Genomic DNA, 16,068 nt, shown 5'->3' with positions numbered 1-16,068 from the left:
CATGTCCAACTTTCTTTTGTATATTGAAATATTTGAACATATCTACTCTAGTCTAATAAAATAAATTTAACTTCTTAGTTTTTATTACATTGTTTCCAATTTTTAGTTTTTTTCTCGTGAGTCTATAGTTCATCATATTCATTAAGATTTTGTTCAAGATTTCTTGACTCCCACTTTGCATCTTTTTCGGACCTCCCTTTCTTTACCATTCCCTATCTCTCTGTGTGTGTTTCTTGTCATTTTAATGCATTAGGGGTTTAGGTGATTTAGGTTAGGTTGGAATATATTTTAAGCATCTTCCCAATGAGAAGTGAGTCTTCTTTGTTTCCTATAATTCCTATCTTACTCCAACATTCTCATTTCCTTCAGATTTTGAGTAATCTAAGTAGCTATCTGACTTGGTGAAGTTCATCAAGCATATACCTGAAGAAAAAAGTCTCAATGGTGTTAACATTTATACACTTTCTTGAACTATGAGTTAAAGGGATAGAAAAGTAAAAGTTAGAGCCAAGAAGGTCTCAAGTTAGAATTTTGAGGTAAAAATAAATTTCTATGGAGAAGAATGGGTCTATAGGTTTTTATCTTTTCTCTAATGGAAATGAAAGTGTTATGATCTATTTCTAGAGCCAGCATGGTTTGTGCTCTATTCAATAGTTTTTTACATTAACAAGACCCAAGAGTGATGCAAAAAAGAATTATTCTAAGCTCATAATGGTGAATCCATGCTCAAAATTTCATCTCAAGGTATCTGATCAAAACAAGGTAGAAATACTTTAGAATGTTTCATCCCTAGGAAACTGTTTCTCTCAGATGAGTTTCCTATCCTAAGGAAATATAGAAGAACACTTCTCCAAAAATAAAAAAGATAAAGAACTATGAGACTATAACATGAGAATATTCTATGGAGATTCCCAAAAGATGCTTTTGAGAAGTTGGTCATAAAGGTGCAATTTTGATATAAAGGATATCAAGTGTTTGAATACTCGATATAGGTAATAAGAAAATGAAGTTCCCGAGGTATCAAAGGATCATTCATCATACTAAGATCCCAAATCAAAGGAAAGATAAGTATATGGAAAAGTAGATCTGTGCTCTCCACTTTGCATACAAATCCTTATTTTAGATCTAGAAGAAAATAAGGCAGTTTTTGTTGGACTAAAACCCTTGTTTGGGTAACTAGCTTTTAATGATACGACTTCACTTTAGGTGAAGTAATATGGCTATCAGATTTATGAATCTTTATGTGCATAGAAACATAAAGTTTTAAATCGCTTTTGATTATTAAAATTATTGCAAATCCTACCATTATGATTATTGGTTGTGCTCAATTTCATTTGTGTGGTGCCAACATTCAAATTTTTGCATCTATTTCATCGAAATTGCCTCAAAATTGTCTCCTCATTATGTCAAACATCTATTTATCAAGCATTGCATCCTATTTGAAATCATAGCAAATGGAAGTCAGAGTAGTTGGTTATGATAAACTTATAGGCTTGGAAAGTGAGTTAAAGGATCATACTGATAGTTCATTCAAGTTCTATGACTTAGGTGATGTTTATAGAAGGCTTAATTCTCAGCCCATCCACCTGATTACCAAGAAATTGAACAAGAGTGGATTGGTGGAAGTTGTCAAATTTTGCATGGATGTGCAAGCTCTAGAGCTAGATAGAGAATGCATCAAAATATATAATTCGAAGATGAAGCAAATCTTGCTTCACAATCGATCTATCCTTTGTTGGATAAACAAGGCCTTGATGTAGTCTGCATTCATTGTGCCAATGAAGGAAAAATATTGTGATATTGATTTCAAGTCCTCCACATCTATGCTTAATAAGAAGAAAACCTTGAGGAGAGAGGATATGCAGAGAACATGGTTTCAAACACCTCATTCTAAGAACAAAAAAATGTAAAAAACTCTTTTCATAACAAACTTAAAAAGGAAGATTGTTGACATCCTGGCATTACTATTGAGATTAAAAGGAAAAGAATAATTTTTTTTCTTCATTAAACATCACTTCTTCCTAGTACATACCATATGTGCTAAAGGATTGTAGATCACCTAGGCCCAAATCATATGTGACGAGCTTGCCTCATGATTGAATTCAGAGAATGGATTTAAGAAATTTTACATGTCTTCATATTTAATCTATTCTTTGACTACACATCACCTATGGCTAGGCCTTCCCAGTATTCAAGATTACAATGAAAATAAAAGTGTGTATGAATTCTACCCACACCTTTAGTTGTAGGGGAGTTTTGTATAGTACGTAAAAGTGAACAATGCCTTCACTATGAGATTATGCTGGGAATTGCAAGGCTACCCCAAGAGAAGATTTTCACTTGAAGCAATTTTGGCTATTAGCTAGTTTATATGCTCTTTCATTGAATTCCCAAGTTTCTCCTACCCATGGATCGATTCTTTTGATGGTTTTCCTAAAAGGCTTCCTAGGTAACCTAAGGAAAAGGTTGTTCTTGTCGAATTGTGTCAACAAATACTAGAAGTGAACACCTTGTGTTCAAATCTAAAGAAGATAGCAAATACTTGCTTCTCAATAGTGGTTGTACTCTATTCATGTGCCTCTAGATCTGATGCTTAGAATGTATTCAAAAGTTTTGAGAGTAAGATCAAGTTGATTAATTATGAGGTACTTAGGGCCTAGTATGACCATGTCAATTTCATGAGAAATTAGTTGAAGCTAGGATATGCCCACAAACATGTTCTAGAGATTGAATATTTTTGGGATGGATGTCTAAACAAATATCAAATCTAGGAGAAGTAATGGTCCTGACTGATAATTGATGAAATTAAATTGTATAATGAATCTATTGACATTTTTGATCTTGTAGATGATGATTCCTATATGTTTTCTTTATTTTATGAGAATATTAAAGGAACTCCCAATGTGTCCACCTCGCATATAGGTCCTCTCACTGATATAATGGAGGTCGTAATGCATGGGATCATTAAGAGGATGGAAAAATGGGTGGAGTGGACCAACACAAGGAAGCAAAGAATGGGAAGAATGGGCTCCACTAGTGGAGTGGCTTCTGGTACTGCTTAATCAACTCTAATGACCTCCACCACCACTACTACTTCAACATCTATGGGCCCAACCTAGTCTATTAGCCAAGGTGGAGATCAAACTTTGGAGAAGAATGGTCCAATTACCCCTACTTGTGGTGGAGGATCTCTTCTAAATACATGAAAAGTTGGGGAGAAGGAGAAAGAGCAAGAGAAAGAGAAGTTAGTGGCTAAGCTTGACTCACTTGTCCAAGTCACTAATCTTGAAGGTGACACTAACCCAATGGATGGACAAGAATAGGATGCATCCTAGCAAGGCCATACTTTGGTCCTCTTAGTAACCAAAATCACTACTTTCCCCATTATTTCTTAGAGCAAGAAGACTTCCCCAGTGGCAAGGAAGCTCTTCGATCCCACTACCTTGCAATCTGTGATCAATGCCATCTCAATAGAGTCAATTTTGGAGCAGGCCATCAATTAGAAGAAATGGAGATATGTGGAAGAAGCCCCATCCAAAAACTTCATCAGACATGAAACTTCTTAGCCATCATCAAAGAAAATGAAGATGCGAAAGCTGATAACACCATTGGCCATTGATCCCTCTACTAGTCACATGCTAGTTTAGATAGCAAAGCCTGAGAAAGAGGGAAAATTCTATGAACTCACTCTTGATGACTTTCAAATCAAAATAGTTGATATTAGTATTCATGTCCATGAATCCATGGTTAATAAATGGAAGCCTACCAACGAAAAGATAGAAGATAGTCTAGAGGAGTTAAGGATAGAGAAAGAGGTACTCAAGGCCTCGAACAAAGACCTAATGGATTACATCAAAAATGCACTTGGAAGTACTTCATCCACTATATTTGATCCAAATGTAGAAGAAAATAAGAACTTTCTTTTAAAGCTATAGTAGGAAAGCCAATTTGGACAAAATGGTAGATCATGGATTGATTAGATGAAGGCACAAGATCCCCCAGTCATTGAGAATTTGGGAGATCTACTATTAGATGCTGACAAAATGAGGGAGCTAGTTTCAAGTTATCAAACTACCATGCATAATGCAATAGACATATTGACAAGTAATTGACACTATTGTAAGAGGTGATTGATATGAAGACCAACGTTGCCTGGTGACATCACAAATCTATGTCACCCTTTTATAAAGGAAAAGTCTAGCAAAAGTATAACTGTTTATCTTCAATTACATAAAACTGGTAATATTATTTAGAATTTGATAATGAAGTAAACTAATGAAATGTGTAGAAATGGATGAAGTTTAGGATTATAATTTTTAATAATTATTTGGAATAGGAATTGATATATTTTCCTAATTTTTAAAGACAATTTTTTACTTTTTGAAAAACATTGAAAATTAGCAGTCTAGTTCCCACCACAAAACCATATTGAAATAAACTTATTTCCCTTCAATCTTAGATCATGTTATAGATAACATATAGCTAGAACAATAAAAATAAAAGTTGGCTCTAGACCTAAATTTTATCTTTTTTAACGATTCAAATTTCAAATTACCTAAAATTGATATTTTTCATCTCCCACCACATTTTTTGAAACAAATTTGTTCTAACCAAAAGAAAAATTATACATTCTTGAAGAGGACTGTCTCCTCCAGAACGTCATGTGATTTTTAAATTTTTTTGATATGATTTAATATTTTTTCCTTTCTCAAAATTGACATCTTCTTGAGTGTTAAAATACATACTTGTAGAATTTTTAAATTACAATATACTATATCTAATTAAAACACTATAAACTCTATATGAGATTATTCTTGACTATTAGTTTAGTAAAATGGTGTTTATATGTTATCAAAAAAATATCATAAAAAATAGTTAGTTATTGAAATTTCAGTTTTTTGAATTTAAATAATAATAATAATAATCGGATACAAACTAGTATATAACTTGCATTTAATAGACATTTCCAATTGGAAAAGTGTGAGACCATATATAACTTAGCTAGAATGAATTTGTCTAGATCATATGTTTGAATAAAATTGATTTTTTACATAGAAATACTCAAATTTATTCATTCTAATAAGTCAGCCTGAAGGGTGACATAACTTTTTACTTTTACCATGCCATCTCCCATGGGATCCTCAAAATAGGCTAAGAGCCATTGTTTCATTATAAAAAATCTTTGGAGTTCATAGTGGAAAGCTCTATAAGATCTGGAAATAAACTTAAAGATGTACATGACCTAGTGCACAAGGTCATAGGGAATCCTTTCAAATACTTAAAAGTGTTGGACAGAGAATCATATGTATCCAACGATGGCTGATTGGTAGACATTGAGTGAATGAATGCCAAATTCCTAGCATTTTTCATTGAGGCCATTGATCCAGTCATCTTCTAGATGTCAAAGATCTAGGAGCTTTCATCATTGGATTCCATCCTAAGGTGAGCATTAGAAAAATTCCAATTAAAGGTTGCTAGAGTGGACAAATTGAAAGAGATGCACAAATATTGGGTGATTCAAGATGATAACATCATAATCCCTATTGTCGATGAATTAGATAAAGTAACAGATGCAATGAAGGCTTATAGAGCTAAGGAAATGACTCCAAAGAAGGCATGATGCTCTGATATTCACTCAGACATCTGCCATTCTCTCTATTCTCTCTCATTTCTCTTTTATATCTATTTCTGGCATTTCCTCGATAGGTTTATACTTTGTAATGGTTAATGACTTAGTCAAGTCCTATTTTTAGCTCCTTCCATTTAGAACTTTTTTGTAATGTAATCATCAAATGTAACTGGCCATTTTGAAAAAGCCTATATATGTAACTCTTTTAGAAGTTAATCACATCGGAAAGTTATTTTGTGGGTGAACCCTTTAGTTGGGACTACTATGTGTGACTCTAAGTCTACATTTTAATTTCATTTTCCATTTAGTTACTATATGATGTTTGGGATGAATGTGTTGTAATTGAAAACTGAATGATCACAAGTAAACTTAGTTTTATTTCTTTCATCTCAGTATATTGTAAGCTTTACTTTCCTTAGCATAAGTAGTATTCTTTTTCCCTTGTGTTGTGTACATAGGTTTATGTGTGCTTAGTTGTTTGTATGAGAAGCCTAGAATTTGATTAATGAAGTAGTTGAAAAGAGGACAATCTAGATACTCTCAAATCTTAGTTAATTTAGAAATTTGAGAATTGCCCATTTAGTTATTCCTTCTGCTCTCATGTTGTTGTAGCTAGTCTTGCATGATTCCATTCTTGCATTTTATTAGAATAAATTACATATTAGGTCTTAGTATCCATTTTGAAAATAGCCTAGATTGTTTGAAGTGTTAAACAATCTGGTTTTTTGCCTCTTCTTCTCTCTAGTTAAAAGCATACCCCCCAAAAAACTTAAAATAAATTCTTTGCAAATCTTTCTTTTTAAATGGAGATTCACCTTTCAATTCAAGGGTCTTTGATAGATTCCTATCCCATTCTTTTGTTAACTTCTTTCTTTTCCATTAGCCATTGGACACACTAAGAGTCGAGGTATAAACAAAAGAATTAAGGAAGACAAACTGTTAACCAACATACATATTTACTATTAGATTAATAGATTTAACTTCTTTTATAAACATATTAAAATGGATTAAACTTATTCTATATGGTTTTAAGAACACATTTACTACTAGTTTCATTAAATATATTTAACTTATTATATTTTATGGACATGCTTACTAGTAGTTTAAGAAAAAATAAATTAAACTTTGATTACTATTAGTTTCATAAAATAATATTAATTTATATTTTTAATTCAGATTAATAAAATGAAAGAAATTTTTTTTTTATGAGCATATTTATTATTATTTCCATTCATTCAATTTAATACTTCCATTTAATCTTTCAATTTTTACTAGAAATCTGTAAATCAAGTAAATTAAATGAGGGTACGTATGTCCACCTTTAAAACTTTATTTTTCCTTGTAGTTTTAATAAATTCTATATTGTTATATTGTATTTTCTATCTACACAACATTAATTTTATAGACAATACAAACAACCCTTACAATACTATTAAAATATTTAGATAATACAAGACACGATTGAGGCAATAGGATTTTAATCTATAGCCTGATGAATTTCTACTTTACTAGGCTTGAAGAAGACTGATATAAATCTACAACCGACTCCCTCTTGGGAATATACATACCAAACTGTAATAGTTATGTCTTCTCTGGTCCTTCATTCAACCCAATGATGACATAGATTCTCCATTGTTTATCTTTTGGCTATCTTCCCAAGTCTGACATCCTAGAAGATCTAATTTATAATCCTTATATGATTGTGATGGTTGAAGAAGTTTCTCAATCATAGAACCATGTGGTGGCTCACCATGTAATATTGAAAATTATTTTCTTTGAATAATTATATTCAATTTTACGAGAAAAGTAAATTTGTGAATCTTAAAAAAATTCTTACAACATCAATATAGAAATAAAAAATCATGAAATGTATATTGATATAATTTTAAACTTAATAAGAACTAAAACTTTGAAATAAAAGTGAGTACAAAATGATCAATTAATTTATGTAAATAAAAGGGGAAATGGAAATGCAATATCTACAAAAACATTTCTCTCCTAATATTTTTCCTTTCCCTTTTAATAGAAACTTTTGTTTTATTAGGCAAAAGCCTATAACACAATGGTAACTTGTGAGCCTCTAATCGGGAAGGTCTTGGGTTCAAATCTACTTGAGTTTAACACATATTTAATATTAATCACAACAAATAATAATAATCATAAACCTAGGCTTTGAAACATTACCAATAAATAACAAGCAAAATAGGCTTTCATTTTATTTTGTAGATCTATCTGGTGCAGGAGCACCTAGGTAGGCTAAGTGTGAAACCTAGGTATTTCCTTATTTTTGAGTTGTAGTGATTCTAGCCACATCACTAGTCTAATAATAGGATCAACTAGGTCCTAAGGTGAGGTTAGATAGGTTAGAAGAGCCCAATAATGCAATATTGCTCCTAATTGCTCAAAATTGCTCAAAATTGCTCATTTGGCTCAATAGAGAATTTTTGGTTTTTGACAGCCAGATAGGGAAAGAAAGTGTTTTAGGGTCCTTATTAGGTGTTTTGGATCCATCTTTAGTCTTTTGGAAATTTTGGTAGCAAGTAGAGCAAGTTTGGGTAGATAATTTATTTTTTGCAAAGTTGTCATTGACAACTTTTGTAACTTTTATGCAAAAAGAGCAACTTCTTTGTGGGAGACCTTCAACCACTTAAAGTATTTAGAAACATCCATGCCAAGCCTATATTAGGTCTAAATAAACTTTTTCAAGAGGTTGGAGGAAGGAGAAATGAGAGTTTACGAACTGTAATCGGCATTTTTACTACATTACAACAGTTTCTTGCTTTGAGTGTTTTTCATGCTTTGTACAAATCAGACTTAGGTTTTTTTGAGTTTGAAGTGTTAGTAGTAGTTATCCTTAATTTCTATTTTTGGTTTTTGTGTTGTTACAGAGAGTTGTGTGTGTTTGAATAAATTATTTTGTAAGTTAGCAAGTTGCTGTTCTGAACTGGGCAGCGAATAAAAAATGGAGTCTTAGGGCCTTTTCCCACTGTATAAAATGTATGGCCTCTTGGGATTTGGAACTAGACTCCTTGTACATTATGAACAACAAAGGAGCACCCATAGCCAACTAGAAAGCTATGGTAAGGAAGGAACCAAAGAGGACAAAGAGGAGGCTACCATGGTAGAGGTGGTGAACCAAAAGGTCAAGCTGAAAGTAAGACCAATGAGCAACCAAATGAAACCTCACAAAGAGGAGGTCATAATAGAGGAAGAGGAAATCATAGTATCTCTCAAAGAGGAAGAGGATTAGGAATATCAAATTCTTATTTTGCAAGCGTGAAGTGCTACAATTGTGGCTAGCTTGGACACCTTGCTTATAGGTGTCCTGAGAAGCCTTCTTCTTCGCATCAAAGTAAGAGAGTGGCATTTGTAGAAGAGGATTTTTCAAACAACAAGGATGCTGATGTAGATAATCTTGAGTCTGAAAAAAGAGAGAGTTTGATGTATAGGAGGGTACTAATCAAACAACTTGCTCCTAATGAAGCCAAACAAAGAAGGGCATTGTTTAGAATCAAGTGCAAGATTCTAGGCAAAGTATGCAAGGTGGTAGTGGACTCAAGATCCACTCATAATGTCATCTCTAAAGAGGCTATTACTAAAGTGAAATTGACAAGGATACCTCATGAGAATCCCTACAAGGTCACTTGGGTAAATAAGGGGCAAAGTATCTTGGTTAATGAGCAAGCTTGGGTGGAATTCTCCATAGCCAGCTACAAGGAAAATTTTTTGTGTGATATATTGCCCATGGATGCATGTCATCTTTTTCTTGGTAGACCATGGCAATTTGATAGAGAGATGAAGTATGATGGTAGAGACAACTCCATTTCATTCAAGAAAGGAGGCAAGACTTTCAAAATTCAGTCTTTACTAGAAGAAGAGGGAACACAAGAAAAGGTTCCTAAAGTGTTGTTGTGTGGTGAGAAGGAGTTCTTAAGGGAACTTAAACAAGTGGAAAATCAGGGTTTTTCTGTCATACTGAAGTCTGAAAATGAAGAAAAATCAGTCAAAGAACCTTTTCCTTTTGAAGTGCAAACTTTTGTTGATAAGTACAAGAAAATTGTGAGTGATGGTACACCATCTACTTTTCCTCCAAGGAGAGTCATTATCCATCAAATTGAATTTGTTCTTGATGCCTCTCTACCTAATAAGGCAGCCTAAAAACTCACCCCAGATCAAAATTTGGAAGTTGCAAGACAAGTTCAAGAGTTGTTGGATCAAGGCCTAATTCAAAAGAGCATAAGCCCATGTGCGGTTCATGTGGTTTTGGTAGCCAAGAAGGGAGAAAAATGGAGGCTTTGTACTAATTCAAGAACAATAAACTAGATCACAATTAGGTATAGGTTTCCTATACCCTGGATTGAAGACCTAATGGATTGTCTAGGTGGTGCTGTGTACTTCACAAAGTTGGACTCGAAAAGTGGGTATCACTAGATTATGATAAAGGAGGGAGATGAATGGAAAACAAAATTTAAGACAAATGATGGTCTTTATGAGTGGCTTGTAATGCCATTTGGTCTTTCCAATGCTCCTAGCACATTCATGAGGCTCTTGAATGAAGTGCTCAAAGATTTCACGGGTAGATTTGTGGTGGTGTACTTAGATGATATTCTCATCTATAGTAAGACAAAGGAGGACCATTTCAAGAATGTGGAGGCAGTCTTAAAGAGGCTTCATGAAGAGAAGTTGGCTATTAACCTGGAGAAATGTGAATTTTTCAAACAAGAGCTGGTGTATTTGGGTTTTGTTGTATCCAAAGGCTCTTTGAAGATGGACAAAGAGAAAGTTGCTGCTATCTTGAGTTGGCCAACACCTACTATAGCCACCGAGGTAAGAAGCTTCCATGGATTGTCTCAATTTTATAGGAAGTTCATTAGGAACTTTAGTGGTATTTGTGCACCATTTCTTGATACCATAAAGGGGGGAGTCAAGTCCAAGTTTAGGTGGACTTTAGAGGCTAAAAAGTCATTTGATATGTTGAAAAAACAAGTAGCTACTCAACCCATCCTAAAATTACCTAGCTTTGAAAAGTTGTTCACCTTAGAGTATGATGCAAGTGGCCTAGCAGTGGGTGGGGTGTTGCGTCAAGAAGGTAGACCAGTTTCCTTCTATAGTGAGAAGCTAAATGAAGCCAAGAAGAAATACTCATCCTATGATCTAGAATTGTATGCCTTAGTCCAGTGTCTTAGGAAGTGGAGACACTATTTTCTGCCTAAAAGTTTGTTTTTTTTACTAATAACCAATCCCTTAGTTATATTAATACACAAGAGAAGCTAAGTAAAAGGAATTTGAAATGGATGGAGTATTTGCAAGCTTTTACCTTCACCATAAAGCATAAAAAGGGGCAATTGAATAAGGTTGCTGATGCCTTAAGTAGAAGAGTCTTGACTGTTCAAGAGATTCAGCTCCAAAGCATTGGAATAGAGTGTTTTAAGGACCTCTACAAAGAAGATAGTGACTTTGCTGATGCATACAAGGTATGTACTGATTTTGAGAATCACTTCCATAGCAAATTTTTAGAATTCACATTAAAAAATGGACTAATTTTCAATGGTAATTAGTTGTGTGTTCAATGAGGGAGAACCTAATCCAAGACAAGCACAATGGCAGCATGAGTGGACATTTTGGTGTCAACAAGACAATAGAGCTTGTACAGAGATTCTACTATTGGCCAAAGTTGGTAAGAGATGTTACCAGGTATGTGGAGCAATTTTTGGTATGCATGAAAGCCAAGGGTGGAATGAATAATGCAGGTCTTTACCAACCCTTACCAATTCCTAGTAGACCATGGGATTGTGTAAGTATGGATTTCATTGTTGGTTATCCTAAAACTAAGAAAGGGTATGATAGCATTTATGTTGTTGTTGATAGATTTAGTAAGATGGCACATTTCATAAGTTGTAGGACAACTAATGATGCAAGTCTTATAGTTCATTTGTTTTTCAAGGAGGTTGTGAGGATTCATGGCCTTCCATTAAGTATAGTGTCTGATAGGGATGTAAATTTTATGAGACACTTTTGGAAAACTTTGTGGAAGAAGCTTGGTACTAACATGGATTTTGGTTCAGCTTACCATCCACAAATAGATGGGTAAACTAAAGTGGTTAATAGGACCATAGGTAACCTATTAAGGTGCCTAACCAAGGAATATGGGAAGACTTGGGATGTTGTTATCTCACAAGCAGAGTATGCCTATAATGATAGCAAGAATAGGGCTACTGGTAAGAGTCCTTTTGAATTTGTTTATAAAATGCACCCATGAGGTGTATGTGAGCTTAGGAATCTTAGTGAGATGGATCAAAGGAGTGGATAAGCTGAAGACTTCGTTCAAACCATGAAGGATATTCAAGAACAAGTTAGGCACACCATACAAGAAAACACCATGAAACATATGGCCAAAGTTGATGCAAAAACAAAAGATGTTCAGTTTAATGTTGGAGACTATGTGATGGTTCATTTGAACAAGGCAAGGTTACAAAAAGGTATCCCTACTAAGCTATAGATGAGAAGAGTAGGACCTTGTAAGGTATTGGCCAAATATGGTGAAAATGCATATAAGATAGAGCTACCAAGTGATCTTGGAATATCCCATATATTCAATGTGCAAGACTTGGTGGAGTTAAAAGGTACCTTACCTTAGATTAGTCTAGGTATCAAAGAAGACATTGGACCTACAGCAACACCTAAGTTAACCAAGCTTGAGGCAGAGAAGTTACTAGATTCAAGGGTAAAGAAGACTAAAAGGCACAAGGTGTACATGGATCACCTCATCAAATCAATGGAAAAACTAGTTTCAGAGGCTACATGGGTTGCTGAGATAGAGTTCAAGAAGGTTGTCATACCTCTAGATTTGTTGCAAACTGATCCACCTTGAGTTCTTTGTTGGGGGGGAGTATGGTGCAGGAACACCTAGGTAGGCTAAGTGTGAAACCTAGATATTTCCTTATTTTTGGCTTGTAGTGATGCTAGCCACATCGCTATTCTAATAATAGGATAAACTAGGTCCTAAGGTGAGGTTAGATAGGTTAGAAGAGCCCCACAATGCAATATTGCTCCTAATTGCTCAAAATTGCTCATTTGGCTCAATAGAGAATTTTTTATTTTTGAGGGCCAAATAGAGAAAGAAAGTGTTTTAGGTTCCTTATTAGGTTTTTTAGATCCATATTTATCCTTTTATAAATTTTGGTAGCAAGTAGAGCAAGTTTGGATAGATAATTTGCAAAATTGCAAAAATTGCTCATTTTTTGCAAAGTTGTCATTGACAACTTTTGTAACTTTTATGCAAAAAGAACAACTTCTTTGTGGGAGACCTTCAACCACTTAAAGTAGTTAGAAACATCCATGTCAAGCCTATATTAGGTCGAACTCAACCTTTTCAAGAGGTTGGAGGAAGGAGAAATGAGAGTTTATGAATTGTAATCAACATTTTTACTACATTACAATAGTTTCTTGCTTTGAGTGTTTTTCATGCTTTGTACAAATCAGACTTAGGTTTTTCTGAGTTTTAAGTGTTAGTAGGATTTTTCCTTCATTTCTTTTTTTTTTTTTTGTGTTGTTACAGAGATTGTGTGTTTGAATAAATTATTTTGTAAGTTAGCAAGTTGCTGTTCTGAACTGGGCAGCGAATAAAAATGGAGTCTTAGGGCCTTTTTCCCACTGTATAAAATGTATGGCCTCTTGGAATTTGGAATTATAATTCTTTTACATTATGTACAGAAAAGGAGAGCCCATGGGAAGCATAGAAAGCATTTTTAAAGTGATGCCCTAGGCAAGCCAAATGCAACTTGGCTAGGAATCATAGTTGGAAAAATGAGCTATGGAGGGGATTGAATGTGAAAACACCTCAATACAGATATATAGTGAGTAAGGAGAAGGCTTAACCTTGTTTCAGTCCAAAGGAAAGGTCTTGGAACATTTTCCAAGGTGGTTTTCGATCACAATAGCGATAAAGCACTCGAAATCCTCATTTTTGGCCTAACATTGTACTTTGATTGTACGGATAGTTTGGGGTTTGAAAAATCATAGAATCTTGAAGTACTTTGAAAAGGGTATTCATAAATGTAATTTTTTTGTAGGATTTTAAAGAAGTTTTTCAAGAAATCTTGTTTCCAGCTATTTAGGAGGGCTAATTCCTAGTAGCCTTTTTGGAGCAATTTGGTGTATTTTCCCTAGTAAATTGAATGCACCTATGAAATCAGAATTTTTTAGGGTCATGGATGTTAGAAGGAGTCTAAAAAAACCCTTGATGAAGAACTAGCACCCTTGGGGATATAGATGGACTTGTGGGTTAGTAGTGGACTGGAGTCGGCTAGGAAGAAATTTGATGTTACTTTGTTGGTGTGCCCCCAATTGAAGGATTAGGATCTCTTGAGCAAGGTCATAGTAAGAATATGGTATAAAGAAGCCCTAGTGGGTTTAGTGGTTGACCTAAGGTAGCCCTATGAGAGCTTGGGGTTTGGAAGCCAGGTTGGGGTATTACATCACTATCTTATCCCAATCACACATTCAATTCTTAAGTATTATATTGTCTAATCAATAACTATTTTTTATCACTTCTCAAATTTTCTACTTATGTGTGTGCATAATTTAAGAACTCAAAAATCTAAAAACATGCTACACCAAGTATTGTACCATGTCATACTTGACACCTTCATTTTATTTCAAGATAAGTAGCAAGAGCTAGATTTATTGAAATTATACCAAATTTTAAAATGAATTGAAATATTTTAAAAGTGAATTCTATGCTTTATTTAACTTAATATCTATGGAGAAAAACTAGTATATATCTTCATTATAGTCTTTTATTACTAGAAATCTATAAAAAAATGTTAAAATTTCACTAATGATATGAAACTAATTCATACAAAATATAGCCTTAAATATGAGAGATGAACCACAAGGACTTCCCAAGAGGTCACCCATCCTAGTACTCTCCTGCTTGAGCGCACTTAACTACAAAATTTATACCATGGTTAAACCCACTTTGCTTGAAACCCCATTTCCAAAACCTTTACCAAGTGTTGTGTCTTATGAACCATTTATTAGAAATCCCCTCAAGCTCATCAATTTATAAGAAGGAGATAATCTTCACAAGAAGTCAAATTGTGATATTTCTATTTGGATTTAGCTATGTAGTTTTTGAGTCAAACTCATTGACCATATTTTGTGATTAGTGGTTCAACATGAATACATCTCTTATGATAATAAACAGAACACTTAGCACTCATTTGTATCTAGGTGATGCTCATAGAGGTGAAGCATCAAGACTTCCTAAGAGGTCACCCATCCCAGTACTACTCCAGCTCAAGCACACTTAACTATAACATTTTCTCCATGTTTAAACCCACTTTTCTTGTAACCCCATTTCAAAAACCTTCACCAAGTGTTGTTCCTTACAAAGAAAAAGTGAATGCTTTTCTTTATTTAATTTAATATTGATGGAGAAAAACTAGCATATATCTTGATTAGAATCTTATATTGCTAGAAATTCGTAAAAGATGTTAAAATTTCACTAGTGATATGAATCTAAGATTCTAATCAATAATTCATATAGAACTAAACTTGGTGAAGGTTTTAAAAATGAGTTTTCAAGAAAAGTGGGTTTAACCATAGAGGAAACTTAGCAGTCAAGTGCACTCAAGTTGGAGTAGTACTAGGATGGGTGACCTCCTAGTAAGTCCTAATGCTTCACCTCTATGAGCATAACCTAGATCCAATCACTACTAATTGTTTCCTTTATTCTCACAAGATATGGATTCATGTTGACTCACTACTCATGAAATATGGGTCAATGAGCATGAATTAAAAACTACATAGTTAAATCCTGATAGCAATATCACGATTTGACTTGCTATGGAAATTATCTCCTACTTAATAATTGATGAGCTTAAGGGGATTTATAATTAATGGTTCCTAAGGCATAGAACTTAGTGAATTTTTTACAAATGGGGTTACAACCAAGTAGGTTTAACCATCAAGGAAATTCTGTAGTTAAGTGTGTTCAAGATGGAGTAGTATTTGGATGGGTGACCTCATGGGAAGTCTCGATGCTTCACCTCACTAAGCATTGCCTAGATCCAATGTGTGCTAAGTATTCCATTTATTCTAATGAGAGATATATTTGCATTTAATTATTACTCATGATATATGGGTCAATGAGTTTGACTCAAAAAATACATAGTTCAAATCTAGATAACAATATTACAATTTGACTTGATGTGGAATTTAATTGATGAGCTTAAGGGGACTTCTAATAAATGATTCAGAAGGCACAATACTTGTTGAAGGTTTTTCAAATGGGTTTTTCAAGAAATTAAGTTTAACCATGGAGGAAATCGTATAGTTATGTGCACTCAAGCTAGAATAGTACTGGGATGGGTGATCTCTTGGGAAATCCTAGTGCTTCACCTCTGTGAGCAACACCTAGATCCAATGAGTGCTAA

The sequence above is a fragment of the Cupressus sempervirens genome, chromosome 8 (assembly GCF_028749045.1).
Source record: "Cupressus sempervirens isolate cs-2001-9-10 chromosome 8, ASM2874904v1, whole genome shotgun sequence".
In the NCBI taxonomy this organism is placed as follows: Eukaryota; Viridiplantae; Streptophyta; class Pinopsida; order Cupressales; family Cupressaceae; genus Cupressus; species Cupressus sempervirens.
Note: the sequence above shows the minus strand (reverse complement) of the source record.